The 19061-nt window shown below is 46.1% G+C and overlaps 1 long non-coding RNA gene across 2 annotated transcripts; it reads left to right on the top strand.

The window, feature by feature from the left end:
• The first annotated feature begins 671 nt into the window (after positions 1-671).
• Positions 672-9931, top strand: LOC136020014 (uncharacterized). 2 transcript variants are annotated; one of them, XR_010615155.1, is made up of 7 exons: positions 672-732; positions 946-1038; positions 2215-2348; positions 7233-7380; positions 7837-8050; positions 9134-9313; positions 9447-9931. It is a non-coding gene; the product is annotated as an uncharacterized LOC136020014 (long non-coding RNA). The 2 variants fall into 2 exon arrangements; XR_010615154.1 differs by having other exon boundaries at positions 9134-9931.
• Positions 9932-19061: the final 9130 nt, after the last annotated feature.

Genomic DNA, 19061 nt, shown 5'->3' with positions numbered 1-19061 from the left:
AGGTATTACTTTGGCTCTGTCTCACAGCTGGACTTCCCTTTACTGGGATGATCTTCCGATGGCTGCTGATACCAGGATTGGGCTATCAGAGCTGGAAAGTCATTTCCATCTTTGCTTTTCTGGAAATGGTAAAGTGTTGTCAGCCTCCATGCCTGCAGTCAGCCCTCTGACCAACCTCCCTTAGGCAGGATCACCCTTCTCTCCCCAGCACCAGCAGCTCTCTTCTGGGTTCCTTACCAAGGACCTGCCCTAACACTGGCTATTTTTCTGCCCAGGGTGTGGATCAAAACCAGCAAAACCACATTCAGCTGAGCTCCAGGAGCAGCCTGAGTTGAGCCACCCTCTGCTGATGTCCATGGTGTTGTCCATCCTTTGTGCTGGATTTCTGGTGGAGGTCACCCAAACTAAGATTCCTTTGCAACCTTGCTTCCTCCCTGCAGGGCTGTGAGGAAGGATCATAAACTCTTTATGTTCAAGCTATCTAGACCCTAGGTACTGTTCTACATCTGCTACTGGCTTTCCAGTTTAAAAGGTTTTAAGCCTTTTACATTGTGGAAATGAGTTTTTGAGAAAGTAACCAGGGGAAAACAACAAACACAACACCAGTGCGAAGAGTCACAGCCCTGATAACGTCCCTTCTTCCTGAAACAGGGCATGAACAAAGCACATGACAGCTCTGGAATGGAATGAATTCTGGTGTGGATACAAACCACTTAATTCACTTATCTGCAGGTAACTTAACTACTCCTGAGGATGAAAACTTTCCTAAGGATACTTCCCATCACACTATTTAGGTGGAGAAGGAAGAGCATGGGCCAGTCTGACTGGCAAAGGGCAGGCCATGTGCTCACTGTCCCAGTGAGCCATGAAGCCCTTAGTTTGCACAGCTCAGTTTCCCTCCATGAATTAAGCAATAACCAGTCTTGATGTTGGTTTTCTGCTCAGGAGAGAAGTTCATCTTTCCAGTTCAGTGCTCCTGAGTATTCTGAAGCTCTCCAACTGGCAGGAAAACCACATGGAAGAAATGGACAGAATCAGGTTTGCTGTATATTCAGATCAATTGATATTATTTTGGATATATAAACTAATGTATTTCCTTTTGTAAGCATAATTCTGAGCATCAGATACGAGTTTTGGAGGTTAAATGTTTGGGATCTGGGGAAAAAAAATACCCCTACTGTTGCAGTGCTGTCAATGTGACAGCCAGGCTACCCTCCCACATCAGCTCCAGCTGTGCTCTAGAGATGCTGCTGTGAAAGCCTCCTGTCCCCAAACCAAGGCATTTCCAATGAAAGGAGAAGCGTTCAGTTTTTACCTTCTCATCCTCATCAAGTGGGAAACAGGATTGTTCACAGAAAGGCTGAGTTGCTGCCCACTGGGCTCCACTCTGATTTGGAAAGATAAGAGAATATTATTGATAACAACTTTTATAGACGTATTTGCAAGATCACTTCAAAAATACTATACAAAGGAGGTGTTTGCAGAGACAATATATTGTAAATGAACAGCAGTAATGAGGAAGTGGCAGCACTGCCAGAAGATGCTGAAAATTTCAGAGTATTAGGGAGAATTTTTGAAAAATCAGATGAAAGCTTTTATTCTGCCACTCCTGTGGTGCCTTGGAAGTTGGGAGCTAGATGGTGCCATTTATAGAATCATAGAATCCCAGTCTGGTTTGTGTTAGAAAGGACGTTAAAGCTCATCCAGTTCCAACCCCTGCCACAGGCAGGGACACCTTCCACTAGAGCAGCTTGCTGCAAGCCCTGTCCAACCTGGCCTTGATGGCACTTCCTTGATGCCACTTCTAGGAATGGAGCAGCCACTACTTCTTGAGTCAACCTGTTCCAGTTCCTCTCCAAAGCACTACATTCATCTCCCAATTCTCTTCACCCACCCTCCAGTTCATTTGGTTTGGGTTTGAGTGTTTTTCCCCTGGAACTGAGTCTTTTAGATGAAAAAGGAACAGTTTCAGGAACTCAGTTACCTCAGAAGATTGAGACTTTGTATTATATCCATAACCCTTATTGCAGATGTTGATGTGAAACATCCGCTGTACGTTGCACCTGGGTTGCACATGGGACAAGGCAGTAAAGCACATGGCCCTGCAGGACACCCTTGGTGGAAGGGGGCTCATTTTGCCATGCTCATTTTGTACTGGCCACCTTCCTGATGTGAACTTAACAATCTCTGCTATTTATTTGATTGCATGTTTAGGGCTGAATGGAGCTCCCAGGAAATCTTGTACAATTGAGCTGACCTCAGCAGACCTGCCCAAGAGAGCAGAACTGGGCTGTTTGCATCTGCTGTGTGATGTTCTTGGAGTCCGCCAGATGAGAGGTGCTATGGAGGTATGGAAAAACTGGATTTCTTTTCAAGTGCTGGGGTGCCCGGGAGGGGGAGGAGGGCTGTGCATGGCTATGTCAGCCTGGGGAGTACAAAGTGGGTTCCCATATGGTCAGTTTTTAGGATTTCTCCTGTTTCAAATCTGCATAAATGGCCCACTCAAGGAGGCCCAACTATTAAAAACAGCTGACAACGAAAAAGGGGGAGGTGAACACCAAGCAAGCAGCAAGTAAACTATGTAACTGAGCTGACAGATGGCAAATTAATGTTGTCAAATAGAAAGAAGTACATAAAGCTAAGGAGCACTATGACCAGATTGCTTTCTTGTACATGAAGTCTTTAATCATATGGGTAGCCTTGCTATTTTTACTCTAATGAGATTGGGAAAGAAAAATAAGACGGAGACATCAAATTAAAGATGAATTTGCTTTGAATCCACAAGAAATTGAAATCCTTGCAGAAACAAGGAGAATTATTTGCCAGGCAGAATTAGTGTCACAGATGAACTTGTTTGTGCTTCTGAATTTTGACATGTTTATTTTATTGGTAATATTGCTGTAGCAAAAAAGAGTAATAGCCAGTGTAGATAAGCACTCAAAGGAAGTCGAGTGAAAACTGATGTTCATGAAGTTTTCACCCTTAGGCAAGAGCAAAAAAACTCAACCCACCAAAACCCTTCCATCTACTCATTGGTTAAAGGAAACAACAAAGAAAGAACAAAGCAGCATTTCTATCGTAAGATACAAATGAGACAAGTGGGACAGAAAATAACTATTCGCTCATCATGAGTTTTATACTGAGTATATGAATTTGCTTTGTTCCATGTATTTCTTTAGTGGTAAGTGTGAGGATGTCTTTTAATCAGGAGCCTAATGTGGGCTCTGACAACTGTTAAGGTATTCACACCTCTGATTAAAGGGAGAATCGGCCTGTATCTGAGCAAGGAGCTTGGTAAACAAATACATCAATCATGGGAAAATATCCCCCAGTATGTGTGTGGTCAGAGCAAGCCAGCCAAGGCAGTTAAAAGGAAGCAATTTTCCACAGTGCTTGGAGGTAGGTAATATAAAATAATCCATAATTAAGTTTAATCGTGGCTTATCAGACCTTTCGAGGACTGTGAGCATTGTGGTTAATGTTTCACGTATTACATTTGCTATAAGCTTTCTCTGATGCCATTTCATTGATACTACAAGCCCATTTTGTTTGGAAGTGGCAGATGTAACAACTCTGGAGGCCTGATTCATAGCTGATAGGGCCTCAGGATAGCTGCAACAAGCTCTGGTAGTATGTGGACTAGATCCTCTGCTAATAAAAACAGGTTTGCTCAATGGAGCCAGTAGAGCAATCCAGGTTACAGGTAGGAGCCTGGTGTAGCTCTTGTGCTGTTGCTGTATAATGGCCAGATCCCAAAACCTAAGTCTTTCTATTGACTTAAGCTAGAAGCTGCTACAATCCCCTTGTGAGGACAGTAGTTCTTTTACTGGAAGGGAAAGGTAGTGCCTGCTGCTTGTAAAGAGGCACTTACCCTTCTTTTACTCTGCATCAGGCAAGGAACAGCTTCTTAGGGTTGGACCTGGATGATAAAAGGTAGGCTTTCAACTCAGGATTACAGATGTTAAAAATGTCATTGGTGGCCAAGGCTGTTTGCTGCAATTAAGAAGCCTGCTGCCCCCAATCCATGCAGCTGGTGGCTTTACAAAATGGATTTACTTTAGCAGAGTGTAAAGACATCTCATTGCTACAAAGGGCCTTCCCATCACTACTTCTGTTCTAAGTCTTATGGGAAGCAGACAGTCTGTTGTTTCAGGCTGTCCCATAGTAGGCAAGTTTTTCATTAAATCAGTGCCAGGTAAATACAGAAGCATGAGAGGGAAATGTTGTTCAGCCTCTGTGGTTTCAACCTGACCCAACTGTGAGTGCTCACCAGCTAAACTAGGGGATGGCATTCAAAGCCAGTGAGCAACTCCAGAAGGTCTGGGCACAAGGTGCCGTAAATGAGACACCTGCTGAGAGCTGGATTTGATGATCTTAAAGGTCTTCCCACCCTAGTTGATCCTATGACTCTAGGAGGAGACAGCAGTGATGGTGAGAAGCTTGTCACTGAGCAGCATCACCAGCATTAGCAGCTTTGCACACTTTACTAAATAGTGACAAAGACTTTTTTTCTAACGGGAGCAACTTACCAAACTTTCCAGTTCCAACAGATACTTCTTGCAGCATGCAGCCAGCAGCAGCAACAGGTCTCAAAGCAAACCTTAGCCTATCCATCCCTTTGAAAAGTGTATACCAGAAACATTAAAATATGGGGAGCTGATGTGGGAGGATCTGGTCAACCATCCTGACCCGATCACTACCACCAATACTGATGCTGGGAGAAAGTTGTTTTACTTCACTTTTGCACCAGTGATGTGTAACATCTCAACCAGTAACATCAGGATCTCAAAGGCTTTTAGTAAATCAGTGCCTTCAAGAGTGATATATTAACGCCATTCAGGTTTAATAGATCTATATACAGAAATACTTTCAGTCCCATAAGCCATGCTAATGGGCTAAATGCTAAAATCTTAGTCTAACCCTAACAAGGGTCATCTTAGTGGCCTGTGACTGCTGGGACTTCATAGGAATGTGGCTTCATTTTCCCCAAAATGTCAGACTTCTTGTGTGCCTCCTAAAGAGGATATTTCAATATGAGTAATCCCAGGGCTGGGCGTGCTGTTTAGAACTGCTGCTATATATTACAAGTATATAACGTTAACTTCAGTGTAATGCCACAGATCTTTTTTCTTAGTGTCTCAGCATTTAACTAAAGCCAAGCAAAGTTTTGCAGGCAGAGAGTTTTGTTTCCCATTTCAGAAAGAAATCCAGTTCGGAGCGAAGTGGGAACTCTTCGTTAATCAAAACATGCCATTGTAATACAGGCAAAATAAATGCTCCTATGTACTGAGATGGCATTTACAGAATTTAATTTATAATCTTGAAAATGAAAAAACACCATCCTGAAAACCAAAATTCATTGAAATGCAAAATATCTGATCTGAATTTTGATGAGAAACTTGGAGAAAATGTTCTGGGGAGGGGACACGGTTTGAAACATCACTGTCTGCTCTGGCAGTTTGGTGGACTGAAAAATGCGTTATTCACAGGCCTCCCCTTTCTAACTAGCTGAGAGAATATCTGTTGACTGTTTTTCAAACCTACCCTCATGGCTTTATGTTTAAATGCTGTTTCCCAGGTTTTTTGTCCAGGCCATCATATTTTCCAGGTCCCTTAGAATTCAGACACATCTGGACTTAGGCAAACCTCCTTCATTTATTTTCGCTCTGGACTCGCTGAGCCATGCCAGGGTTTTTTGTGAGCGTGTGTGTGATTTGCAGGCTCCAAGTCTGCAAGTGCCGAGCGTCCTCAGCATGCCCCCAAGGCTTGTGACTCCCCACGGCACTTGGGGATCGACTCTTGATCCTGTATCACTGAGTTTCCACACAAAAATCTTGCCCTCAGCCTGCAGGCTGAGGCAGGCAAGCGGAGAGAGCCAGCCCCCAGGTCAGGCCAGCTCCCTCATTAGGTGCAGAGTTAATGCAAGCACTTTGTTTTAAGCATGTCCTGGTGCAGATCGCATTTTAGGCATGTGCTTAAGGACTTTGGTGAATCAAGGCTTGAGGCTTCTCAGGACAGGGCTGTTCTCCTGGCAGTGCTGGGCACTAGCACAGTGGGAAATTGGTTTTTGTCCAGGCTTCCAAGGTTGATCATGATCCAAGTCACAATAAGCAGCTTGCAAGCTGCAGAAAAACCAGTGCAGTCCCTCAGCTGTCCCCAAAGTGCATTAGTTTGTGAGTCCAGAGGGCTGTAGGTAGTAATGCTATTTATTGCAAATGACAAGTCCTTGGAGAAGGACTCAGAGGTGTCAACCACCCTCACTTGCACTTGACCCTGGTATGGGATGGACGTGTGCCCACCTGGCAGAGAGGCTTCTGCCTCCATGCTAGTCCATGGCTTTGGGCTCAGAGCTATGCATATAAAAACAACAGCTAATAAATAAAGTGTTTGCTATTTCTTTGGCAAAAAGAGGAAAAGCTACAAAGAAAACACCTACAATAGATGGCTTTTTTCACATGGTTGGATGGGAGCTGGAGGTCTATCACAAAGACGCTTCTTTGGCTTTGATTTGACGCTAGATTTCAGTCGGTCCAATGGAATTTTAATGCTATGGCCAAATATAACATCAAATAATGAAAAACTTCAATGGTAAACATTAACACAAACATGCATCGAGTATATTAAGCATCTTTTAGAATACAGCAGGCCAAATCTGCAAATTGGGAACAGGTCCCTGAGTTGGCACACTATAAAAGCAGGCTTCAGTTTGCCATCTCCGGGACCTGTCGATGGATTACAGTGCATATCTGAGTTAGGCTCCATTACGTGTTTAGGTTAAACTCTGTGTAGCATTGATTCAGTTATTTATTTTGGAAACAAGGAACCGGTGTTCCAACATGGGTGCCTAAATGGGATGTCCATATAGCCCAAATCTGCACTTAGGGGGGGACTAAGTGCTTATTTTGTAAGTCTGGCTCCTGAGGCCAGCAGCTGAGCCCAAGCCTTGCAAAGCCAGCATTGAAAACATAGCCAGATCTTTCAAAACTTGGGGCCTGCAGCATGCGGGTTTTTCAACAATGCAGAATCCCCTGCACTCCCACAGGGTGCGGGGGTGAGGACCACAGGCAGCGAGTCCCAGCCCCAGAACTATAGACGTTGCCCCTGACCTATAGACTGACCGGATCACCCACTTGTTTAAGTGTGCCACACCAAACCAAGCTCAAAGCCTGCCACATCTCAAGGTCTGTCCAGCTGAAGTGGATTGATTAATTTATTTCTCTTTGACTGCCTAGGCTTTAAATGGTTGCTACCACGCATCAGTGGCTACAAAGCGTTAGTTACGGGCTTGGCTGTCCTGTTTTGGGGGACACTGCATGGCTTTTGGGAGTCTGATGTTGGCGAAACGCACTGGATTGAGGAGTGGTGCTTCTGCTTTTCCCAGTAAGTAAACCATAAAAAATACAATAAACGTGCTCTCTGGAACAGTCTCTGCCATTACAGTAATTTCTTAGCTATAGAACCCATTCATGCGTGAACCCCCATAGCATGCAAAGGCACATACTGTCGCCTGAGCATTATATCCTTTTGCAGGCAACTGGGCTATATCCCAAATGCCAGCTTCCAGCGGGGTTGTTTTCCCCACTTTGATTTATAATTACTGATCACATGGGAGGATGGAGAGGAAAGGCCCAAGCTCTTTTTTTTTTTGTTGTTCCTTGTTTAATAATTTAATTTGTATTCTGATCTTCAAATCCCAATAGCATCATGTGAAGTAGAGAAACTCGGCAGGGGAGGGGGAGGAGGGATAGAGGAGAGAGCCAGGGCTTTCTATTTCCATATGGTGAGCCTCTCCTCCTCGCGATCACAGCTTGTCATCTGTCTTCTTTTAAACTTCAGATCCCCTGTAAAAATCTTCCCAGCAAAGAATGGGCCATAAATGTGTCAGAAAGTCAGTCCAAGTGAAGAGATTACCATGGGTAATCGCAAAGCATGATTTCATTAGAGGATTTCTTTACACATGGGCATGGACATAAGAGTAACCCGAGCCACGGGAACCGTGTGTTTCTGAAGTAGGGCGCAGTGGCAGGAGTGTTATTAATGTTCTGGGGAGGTAAGTCTGTATATATGATATCCTCTGATACTCTTCTTTCGTTTACTTGGCAGACAAAATGATACATGCCTTTCTTGTAGTCTAGTTGTGGTCAGGTTAAATGGTCAGATTAAATGACCACCTTGATTTACCTCATTTTAGACAGATAATCACAAAATCATAGAATCCTAGAATGGGACCTTAAAGCTCACCTGGGTCCAACCCCGTACCACAGGCAGGGACACCTTCCCCTAGAGCAGGCTGCTCCAAGCCCCATCCAACCTGGCCTTGAGCACTGCCAGGGTTGGGATATTCATGGGTGGCACAGCAGCGCTGCGTCACCCTGCCAGGGACTGCTCAGTGTTAGCAACTCCCAGCAGAAGGAAGGAAATTGATCTAGTTCAGAGGCTTTCGGTAAAGTACCAGTCTTGTCACCTCCTGATGGGTGAGCAGCATAACACATTGCATCTGGTGGTTCTGTGACCCTAATGCTGCTCACATGCGATGCTTCTGAACATCTTTCTTTATTGAGTTACTTTCATGTGAACTGTACTTCAACAAAAATAAGTTAATAGTAACATGACTTAGTGTAATGCAAGCAGCTCCACAGTGGGCTCACATGCATGCCTCACGCAGCGGGTTGCTTGCTGTAATGGCAGGGACAACGTTGGCTACAGGTCATTTGTCATGGAAACTCTGGACATTGTCAAACAGAAGGATTTCCACAGGAAGGCCTTGCTTTCCTCCTGTGGCTAAGAAAGGTCTGCTCTTGCAAAAGGGGTTTGCATTGGTGGTGGGGCTGTAGTGCCATGGGCCAGGTCAGGTAGCTGGGGAGTGACAAGGGGGTGCATGGCCGGAGACCTTAGCAGCTGTGCCACAAGCATGGCCCGGGCTGGTGTGACCAGGTCCACTTCTGTAAGGAGGTGAATAGGTCATTTGAAACTCATACGGGAGCTGCTGAGTTGGGTCAAGGCATGTGTCTGATTTTAGCTGTATAATTGGCTGCTGGAGGTCCCTGTATAATGACACAGCCAGAACATGTCTTTGTGCCCCACAGAAGACTCCAGAACAGCGCCGTCACTTCTTTCTCTCCTTATCTCATAGATACATGGCAGAGAAGACCCAGAAGACAACATGGTCTAGTGGAAAGTGTCTCTGCCCATGGCAGAGGGGTGGAACTGCATCATCTTTAAGGTCTCAGCTCAAACCCTTCTGTGATTCTAAGCATCTGCAAAGACAGAAGCAGAAGGTGCAGCAGAGCCAGCGGTGGCTCAATGCCTTCAGGTAAGATGTTGTGGATATAGAAGATCCTGCTGGGAGCCTTCCACCTGCCACTGCTTCTGCCCTCCCAGCTCCAACTGAACCACACTGCCCCTGTAGCAGGTGCCTCTTTTTCCTTTCCTTCCCTTGTGCACAGGCTCAGATGAAGATGTGACACAGTACCTGCTGTGGGCAAACCCACATCTTCCACCTCTTAGAAACTACACTGGACCTACAGAAGTTAGTGAGGAAACCAAGTGACCAGCCTGGACCAGCCCCGACACTTGGTCTGTGCCAGGGTTTCCCGATGTTACTGCTCTGCTCCGATGAAACATTATACAGAAAGATATAGGGAAAGCATTATGCTCACAGCCCTTGCCAACAAGTTATGTTTTAATGTAATTTAACTGTAATCTCAGAGTGTTTTTGTTAGCTATAATTAGTAAAATATGTCTGTTTTCTGTGTTCCTTGAAGACGTCTGAACTCGTGCCAGTTCCCTATAGTTTTCCTGACATGCAGTGTAACAAGCAGACCACCAAAATGTATTTACCAATAACTGTTTATTTACATTCCATGAAATCTAATAACATTTGCTGCCTTCATTCGGGATAAATGCTGGCCAAAGTGTAAAGCATAAAAAAATAAACACTGCCTTAATTTCTAACCCAGGCCACAGAATATTTGATTTGTGCTCAATTTGCCCTGCCTGTTAGCGTTTTGGCGTTCTGCTGCCTGCAAGTTGAAAAAACCCACCAAAAGAAGTTGAAAATGTTCTGTAATGGATCTTCCTGTTCAGTCCAAGCCCTTGCAGGGATTTCCTGGACATTTTATTTTTCATTTCTAAAGTCTGCACGAGGCTGGTGTTTTGTTTCTTTGTTTTCAGCTCTCACAAGCATTTGAAACCGTATTGTAGAGAAAATGTCCAGGGCACTAAACAGCAACGGTGGTTGGTGTTGCACCAGTGCCAGTGTAAAGCATTTCTCATTCTCCCAGAGTCATTGGCTTTGCTGGTGTAAAAATAATCAGAATTAGGTCTGTATCTTGTTACTAACCAAATCTGCTCTTGTTCAAGAAAGTGTAACTGAGGGCAGGATTGTCATCTCAAATCTTAAACAGGTTCCTCTCCTCCTGTATCTGGTTTTGGTTATATGAGTACATGCTTTCTCAGAGCCCAGAAAATTCAGATGGTGTAGGGAGGAGAGGTCACATACAACAGCTGTGGGCGGTATCCACAGCTGGCAAAATCTGATGCAACCCTGTGCCTGTCAGCGGCGCGCGGCCCTGGCCCAGCTGAGTGGGCTGGTGTTTCTGACAGGTTCTGCAGCGCCAAGGGGCTCACAAGCACTTGTCTCAAGAGCACTGCAGGAGCCAGACACATGCAAAGGAGCTGGATGGGCTGTGGTGGGCTGCATGTGCCTGGTGGGTGCCAGACTTCCGTGCTGTCGCTGGTCTGTTGTGCTAGAATCCAGGCAGAGCTGGGTAGAGCAGTGCACTTGCTGAGTTGAGCAGCGAGATGGGTTTAGAGGGAACTGGAGTTCACAAGTTGCCTGCGCTGATCTGAGCAACTGCAGCCATGAAGAAGCTGAATCCCACTGCATCCCCTCCCAGGGCATGGAAGCCAACAGAACCCGAGCAGCCACAGCTGCAGGGTGCCTAAAGACCTCATACATTTGGCTGCCGTTGCTGCTCCTCAGCTGCTGTGCCAGCACCCAGTGTCTGGTGCTGCTGAGCTTTGAGCTGTGCCTTGTGTGGGGAGCACGGAACTGGCACAGTGCTGCCCCACCGCTGCCCCAACACTCCAGCCAGTACTGGGCTTTGCTGCTGCCTGAAGGACCTCTCTGTGCAAGGTCACCCATCCCTCCAGGATCTGGAGTGCCCATCACACCATCTAGAGAACGTCTGTTTGTTAGGCCTGAGGCCTGAAAAGTCTCGGTCAGGATTTGGAGAAGCAGCGCTGTGCCTTGGACCATGACAGGGTGATGGTCCTTTTTCCTGGGGCACAGGGTCACTGCTGTGTCTTTGGAGAAACCAGCTCATAGAGGAGCCTTAAACCCCAAGTGAGACCATGGTGTTGATGCAGCTTGGGAGAGCTCATTTCTAAAGCTGTTCCCCTGAAAGCAATCTCCATCTTTCTTTACTTCTGTCATACCTGGTATTTTGTTAAGACAGAGGCCATTTGCACTTCTCTAGATGCTTTCAGTTAAGGAGCTCCTTACACTGAACTTTAAGGAATTGAGCCTCAGATTGACAGACTTGTCCAGGAGATGCTGAGCAGCTCTATTCTGTGACAGAGATCGTAGGAGACCTTCTCAGCTACACGTTTCCAAACTGCCTTGGGCTCTCTCGTCTCTGTACTCATTTAAATCGAGGGTAAAACCTTTCCTGCCGTCACATGAGAGCAAAATTTCAAAGAGTTTGGAGGGCTTCCTTGAAAAATTTTGGGCTCAAAGGTAATAAAAGTGAAATTTAAAATCCAGTCCAAGCAAAACCAGATGCTGGGGCGCGAAGAGGACCCTGCCCTGTTAGCATCTCCCTCTGAACACGGCAGTGGTGGCACAGGGCTTTGTTCCCCTGACAAATTGCCCATCTCCCCAGGCTCCTGGCAGAGCTCAAGTATAATCTTTTGGGATAATTAATAAAACAAAAAGTATGAAAATTATAGGTTATCCATTTTTGGCTTTTCTTTGATTGCATTTCTGGGTTCCTTGTCATTTTCTGCATTCAGGTTTCCTGTGTGCAAGGCTCGTGTTGTAACTGGTTAGATGGCTGTGGAGTGGAGGCAGGAGAGGGGTTCAGAATGCATTAAAGAACCCAGAGAAGACTCCTCCTGCTGACCACACTCGACAGACAATGCGCGCCGCAGCATTCCTTCATTGTTCCGGTAGGATGCTCTGTAAATTGAGCTGTAAATAATTCTGTAAACTGTTTACTGCTAAAACCATGTTTCTGAAAGCAGAAAGCTTTCAAAAGCAAGTGTACAGAGGCACAGCATGGTGTGGTGGGGCTGGAGGTGAAATCAGCCAAGATGGGGTGAGCACATGTGGCTGGCCCTGCCTCCAGCACCTTCCTCACTTATCTTACAATCATTGAACTATAGAATGGTTTGGGTTGGAAGGGGCTTTAAAGCTCATCCAGCTCCTACCCCTGCCACAGGCAGGGACCCCTTCCACTGGAGCAGCTTGCTCCAAGCCCTGTCCAACCTGGCCTTGAGCACTGCCAGGGATGGGGCAGCCACAGCTTCTCTGGGCACCCTGTGCCAGCGCCTCAGCACCCTCACAGGGAAGAGCTTCTGCCTAAGAGCTCATCTCAGTCTCCCCTCTGGCAGGTTAAAGCCATTAAACTCAGCCCAGTGCTGAGTGACCATGTGACCCAGCCACCAGCCAATCAACAGGGCTGATTTTGAATGTTAAACACTGCTATAAACCAGCTTGGGAAATATATACTGGGAAGCAAGAAATAAGAGGGAGAAAATTGGGATGCGCTGACAGAAAGAAATAACCAGAGCAAAGTGTTTTCACCCATGTTTAGAAATAAGCCATTCTGCGACAGCTGCTGGGCTTAGTGAAGATGTGGCTTCAGAGTGGGAGAGGAAATCACCTTAGGACTTTTGGACCACATTGTAAGGGTTTGGAGACAAAGGCTGAAAATAACAAACAAAACCAGCAGGAACAGAATCCCTCGGTAGAAGGGATATTTCCTTCATTGTGGTGCATGGATTCACATGGATATGACTGACCGCAATCCCCAAGCTGCGAGTCATCACATGCTTTGTTGTAAACTGTGGTTCTTTCTCATTTAGGCTAGATATTTCTCAATTTGCTATCTATAAAAGCAACAACAGAAACACACTGTGACAATCCAGACCCATTGACAGTGGTGGCAGATTTGCCATAAATGTCACCTTGTGCCCATGGTGCAGCTTTGCTGATCTTGAGGGACCGTCAAGCATAGCAGGGAGCCAGAGCCAGTGAGGGCGTTTGTTATTTAGTCTGGGGGTGTTTTGCTGAAGAAGCAGCACACTTTTCCTGTGAGATACCTGCTAGTGTGGGGCGCTGCCACTCAGCTTTCTGCTAGGCATTTTTGTCTAAATACTGTCTACGCTTTAAGACATTGCCAGAGTATAGAAGTATTTCAGTGTATAGAAATAGCAAGACCAGCTTTTACACTGTTATATCTGAAACTGCAACATGGCAAAAAAGATAAATAAGGTAGCTCAAGAATCATGGAATCCCAGACTGGTTTGGGTTGGAAAGAACCTTAAAGCTCATTTAGTTCCAACCCCATGCCATGGGCAGGGACACCTTCTGCTAGAGCAGGATGCTCAAGCCCCATCCAGCCTGGCCTTGAACACTGCTGGGAATGGAGCATTCACAGCTTCCTTGCACAACATGTGCCAGTGTCTCACCACTCTCATAGTAAAGAATTTCTTCCTTATATCCAACCTAAATCTCCTCTGTTTCAGTTTGAAACCATTCCCCCTTGTCCTGTTGCTACTTTCCCTGATGAAGAGTCCCTCTCCAGCATCCTTGTAGCCCCCTTCAGATATTGGAAGTTGCTCTGAGGCCTCCACACAGCTTCTCTTCCCCAGAATGAACAGCCCCAACTTTCTCAGCCTGTCTCCTGTATGGGAGGTGCTGCAGCCCCGATCATCCTTGTGGCCTCCTCTGGTCTTGCTCCAACAGGTCTGTGTCGTTGTTTTAATTTACTAGGACTTGCTAATATGGACTGGTCTCCTTTTCTAACCTTGAAATTGGGGTTCTCTGGGGAGGTATATGGAGAGCACAGAACTGGATGGGTTAGAAAGGTCGCCTAGCTAAGAGTCCCACTGCCCCCAGCCGAGCATCAGCTCAGTCCCTTCGTACAACACTCAGCAGAGGACGTGGAAAAAGTAGGTCAGGCTCTGCTCACAAGCACACCTCTTACATGTCGCCAATTCTAATGAAATTAGGGAATGAATCAATATGAAAACCTGGGCAAAGGAGATCAAAACTTGGTTGAACTCTCCTAGGGAGAGGGAGTCCAGCTGCAACTCCTGACTAGCCCGTGTCTAAAAAAGCTGTAGAAATAAAGTAAAATAGACCTGTGTGTTCTTAGAGGCGAAGAAAACAGCCGCCTTCACTCAGCGCTTGGTGCAGACGCGGCCCTGGATCTCTCCTTGTCTGTGCCCCCACCCTGGCTGCTCATTCCCTCTTCCCAACACTCCAGCTCGTATTTGGTGATTTATTTCACAATCAAAAGCTGCTTTACAAGGAAAACTAAAGCAACAACCCAGAAAGCTGTCTGACTCATCCGAGCAGGACCCGCTCTAGTTTGGATGCAAACACTGGGAAAACAGCGCAGGGTGAGGGAGCAGCAGCCGGAGGCGCGTTTCTGGGCTATCGTTTCAGCCCTGACCAAAGTAACTTCTCTTTTAATTGGGTTTTTTTTTCACGTACCCGACAATTAGTGGTGAAAAGGTCACCAGTAAAAATGAGCTCTGTGGTTTTGCAACTTTGCATTAAAAAAACCACTGTGCTGCTGGCATCGCGTCCCCAGGCTGGCAGCCTTTCCGCAGATGGAACAAGCGTGCAAGCTGAAAAGCCCGTTCAGATCCATCCCTCCAGGTCAGGCTTTCACTACATTAGCAGGGTATTTGGGAGTTTGTGTTGCACCTGCCTGCAGTACATCTGGCTGGAGAGTTGAGGGAAAAAAAGCGGGGGTTTAGTGTTCCCTTAGTCCCAGCTTCGCGCCCGACGTGAGCCCTGGAATATATCCTTTACAATTAAAATAGAATGAAATCAAATCGTGAGATCATTTCAAAGTTACTGACCCTGGTGTTTAACAGGTTGTGAATGTTTTCACAAAGGCTGAGGTGGTAGAAATGTTTTATTCCATATTCTTTATCCTTTAGAGACCTCAGAGTAATAAACAATTAAGTTGAATTCAAACTAACTGTGCATAGCACAAATTCCCTTTTATTGGGTGTCCAATACGTTGCTTTTTCCTTTGCGCTCTTAAAAGAACTGGGACCCAGGCCTGAGGTGTGCTCAGAGCTCATGAAAGCAGCTAAAAACTACAGTTGCACCTAAGGTTTTGCAATGAGAAATGGTATCAAATACAGCCTGGGAAGGATCTGACGATCTCTAATGATCCAGTATCTCAAGGAGTTCCAAACTGGCATTACTTCAGGCAAGTACATCGGGGCGGGTAGCTTTATTAATGCATTTAGGACTTGTCTGAAGCTTCAGTGGGCTTTGTGGAAGAAGCCACAAGTTGTTATATGAGGTTTTGAACTTCCAAGGCTAGGTTTTCATTGGTTTTGTCTTCCTCTTAGTCTTCCTCTGGTCTCCATGACACAGTCAGTCGCCTCCCTCAAGTGTAGCTGCATCAGTCAGGTTGAGGTATTTTTTACTGAGAAGTGACTAGTGCCAGTGACCAACCCGATCCATCTTTGGACTGGCTCTGGCCTTGAAGTAAAGTTATGCTTTCTAAGAAGTTCTAAACAATGTAATCCATTTCTTCCTGATGGGCAGGATGACTGGCTGTGGGTCTGGGTGAAGGGCACGTGTGTCATCTCTTTTGCTGAGTCGGCTTTTCATGAAGGATGAAGCTCAGACAGCAGCCATCCGGAGAAACCCAAGCTAACCAGACTGTACGTTACACAAACAGCTCGACTGTTCAGGTACTTTGAGTTGCATTTTATTCACCAGTTAGAAAAATAAAACACAATTATACAGCTATTCAGTATCAACAAAGGGTTTGAGAAGAGCTCTTGGTCCTCTGGTGCTGCAGTCCAGTTGATGGAGCACACCAAAGTGCTGAAATAAAGGGAGAATAGTAAAGTAAAGCCAGCTGCTGGGACCAGGATCCCCAGTGTACCTGGCTTGTTCACATAAGCCAGAGAGCAGGATTTCAGTGGGGATTTCTCTCAGAATCACCAGGGCCCAATGTGCCTCCTGGCTGCAGTGCTTGAGCAAGTCCAGATTTTGTCAGTGGTTTTTGTGATTTGTTTCTGTCTTTCTAAAACACACTGATCTGACGAGTAAACAGTGATGTATTCCTCTTGAAAGCAAAGCATAACGCAAATGAAACACCCAGGGTCTGTGTCCTTCCCTTTGCAGGCAGCCCAGGGGGAAATGGACGCACTCCTGGATGGCCCAGGGCATCCAGCAGGTTCAGTTAGAATAAATTAACATGTGCTGGGGTCCATCACGGTGATGGGATCTGAATCCACGCTGATAGCTGAGCCAGCATGCCTCAGCATCTTCCTTCAGCATCGCGGAGGGAGGCTGAAATCCCAGCTTAAGCAGTTTGGGTGAAGTTTATCAAAGGAAATGGCTCATGGGGCTGTGGCTGACGCTGAAGAGCATAGCTTGGCTTGGCCATTTCACCTGTCACTTAGGGGGAGATGCTCATGGTGTAGAGTTCAGGTATCAGCACATGGAAAAGGGAACAGTAACCCATTTTCTCTCTGAGTGCTGCTCTCCAGGGATGAGCAGATTCCCTCCAGCAGCTTCCCACCCTCCTCAGCTGTACCATCAACTGGCAACTACACCAGTGACTTAGGAAAACAGGGAATTCCTTAAAGCATTGGCGCTTGCCCTCACTACCATAACTGTGGCAGGATTTATGGTGGGATTTGGGGGGGATTGGCAGTGCTGTGGTCCATCTCTATGAAAAGCATTGGACAGGCAGGGCTGGTGCTGGGGAGGGAGGGGAGCTCGGGTCAGGCTGCTGCCTCCTGCTCCCAGCCCCGGCCGCGTTTGAGATGCACACTGCTCTTCTTTCATCTCTTGGATTCAAATCCACCATAATAAATAAAATTCTTCCTGTCTGAAAGATACATTAATTTTGGTGGTCTCAAAAGTAATGAAAATAAATACTTGACTTGGCATGCAGAGCCCTGACTGGAGCGAGGAGCAGAATGTGTGTACTTGGAGCTGTTTTTACAAGAACATAAGCTGTGGAAAAACCTTGGCTTTTAGCTCATGGGTTCTGTACGTCTGAAGAGAAATGGAGAGATCTGAGAAGTTCAGTCAGACATACAGAAACATTGTCAAATACGAGTTTTCTATCTCTGTTTAAATGCTTTGAAAGCTGCACATCAAAGCTTCTCGGGGGGGCATGGTCTCAATTGAGGTGGGATGCTCAGGGAAGCCATGGCTCTGCTGACAGGGAGGTGGCCAGTCTGGCCTGCATCGTTTCAGGCCTTTTTATAACACATACGAGGAAATTGCAACAAACCCAAGGTTAACTCAATAAAAGAGAGCCTCAAACCACCATTCATTGTGACTGTGGTTTTAAGAGCCTGATCCTGTGGTCCTGGGGCTGAGTTGCTGGGTACAGGTGTGAGTGGGGAAGCCACTGTTGCTGGTTTTCTACCCTTTTTTTTTTAACCTTAAATTACCTTTTATAGGTAATTTGTATGCACTAGCTAAGGACCTTGTGCTGGTCCCAGCATCCTTTCTTCATATGGAAGCAATAGGAAAGCTGGGAAATAGAGATGGTACCCTAATAAAGTGAAAGACAGTGAGTATTTGAGTTCATCCTTATCTTCCCAAACCCATGGGTACCCAGCCCAGGACTGGGTGGGAGGGAGGTGACCTGGGACCTTGGGGCTTCTCTGGGCACAGCTTGGAAGAAAGATACCTAGTTGTGCTCCAGCTGTCTCCTCTCCACCAGTGTTTGCACAGGGGAGTTTCTGGTCCCCTGGGCCAGGCCCGTGTTCACACACATGCACGTGGACAAGGTCCTTTCCAACCTGAACTGTTCTATGATTCTGCACTGAGCAGGGTGGGAGGTGTCTGGGCCCTCAGACTTCTGTTTTGCGGCCACAGGGCGCTTGGATCACGGCATCAGGCATTCGAATGTGACTCACAGCAGAGGAAGGGAGGAGGAGGAGCAGACAATAGTGCCTCCAAAGCGAGTGTGCATCAAGGGTGTGCTTGGTCACGGAATCCCCGCATGGGTTGCTGAAGCCACTGGTGACCCACCACCACACCTGCTGCAGCAAGCAGGAGCACACAGTATCCCAGGACAGCTCTCCTGAGGATGGTGGGTGACATATGATAGGACCACTGAAAAGCTGAGCCCGTCACACCAACAGGCTTCATTGTTGTTTAGCATCAAGTGGGTTTAGCAGCCATCTTTCTAGAATGATGCTTATTATTTGAGGTCTTCTTTGAGAATAGCTTAGGTCTGACATCATCTGTATATATATGCCATCGCAAATCACTTTTCTGTTACTCAGAATACAGGCAGAAGCTGCTGTTAACTTTGGAGCACCTGCTAACGTGCTGGTTTTTTTCCCTTTGTCTAAAACAGATGTGTGTTCCTCAGGGTGTGTGTTTCTTACTCTGCAAGCTGAAGAAGACCTTTTCCCATAGAGAGTACCAGAACAGGAATGCAGTGGTGTGTTTGGTAGTACAGTGAAAGATGAAGTACAAAACTGCGTTTTAATAAGCTTTGTAGAAAATATCTGGCATCTCTGTGTCGTAGGATGAGAAAGACGTTTCAATCTTGAATTAATGAGTTGCATCACAAAGCCAGCTCTGAGGCAGGCACAGATATGAATATAAAACAGCATGTGTGTCTTACAAAGAACCCAATACCCTATAAAATGCTGCAGCATAAAGATGTTAATAAAAAGCACAGCTTACTTCAGATTAAATTAATAGTCTCGGGAATACATCCAGAAATTCTTCTCTGTTGATAACCAGAATTATTCAACAGCAGGTTCCGGGGGATGCCCTTCACAAGTGGCAGCTATGATTAAAAGCAATGTCCAGAACC

This window comes from Lathamus discolor, chromosome 10, assembly GCF_037157495.1.
Source record: "Lathamus discolor isolate bLatDis1 chromosome 10, bLatDis1.hap1, whole genome shotgun sequence".
Taxonomy (NCBI): domain Eukaryota; kingdom Metazoa; phylum Chordata; class Aves; order Psittaciformes; family Psittacidae; genus Lathamus; species Lathamus discolor.
Note: the sequence above shows the minus strand (reverse complement) of the source record. Positions and strands in the feature narration are given on the sequence as shown.